The sequence below is a fragment of the Opisthorchis viverrini genome (assembly GCF_000715545.1).
Source record: "Opisthorchis viverrini unplaced genomic scaffold opera_v5_11, whole genome shotgun sequence".
Classification (NCBI taxonomy): Eukaryota; Metazoa; Platyhelminthes; class Trematoda; order Opisthorchiida; family Opisthorchiidae; genus Opisthorchis; species Opisthorchis viverrini.
The window spans coordinates 3,703,747-3,703,949 of NW_008751667.1; positions in this window are offsets into that span (position 1 = coordinate 3,703,747).

Consider the following 203-nt stretch of genomic DNA (forward strand, 5'->3'; position numbering starts at 1 on the left):
GTGTGGGAATAGTGTTTTGAACATGACTGATACTCTATTGGTTGCTCTATTCATTTTTCTCGTGTTTTAAGATTTCATATGCTGTACATATTCGCCAGTTCAAATGCATACGTGCTGGTTGTTTCGCTCCGCTGGATTCTGGATTTCTAGTTTGTCTGATTATACCGATATACATACGAAACTCAACTCTCACATATTGGCGT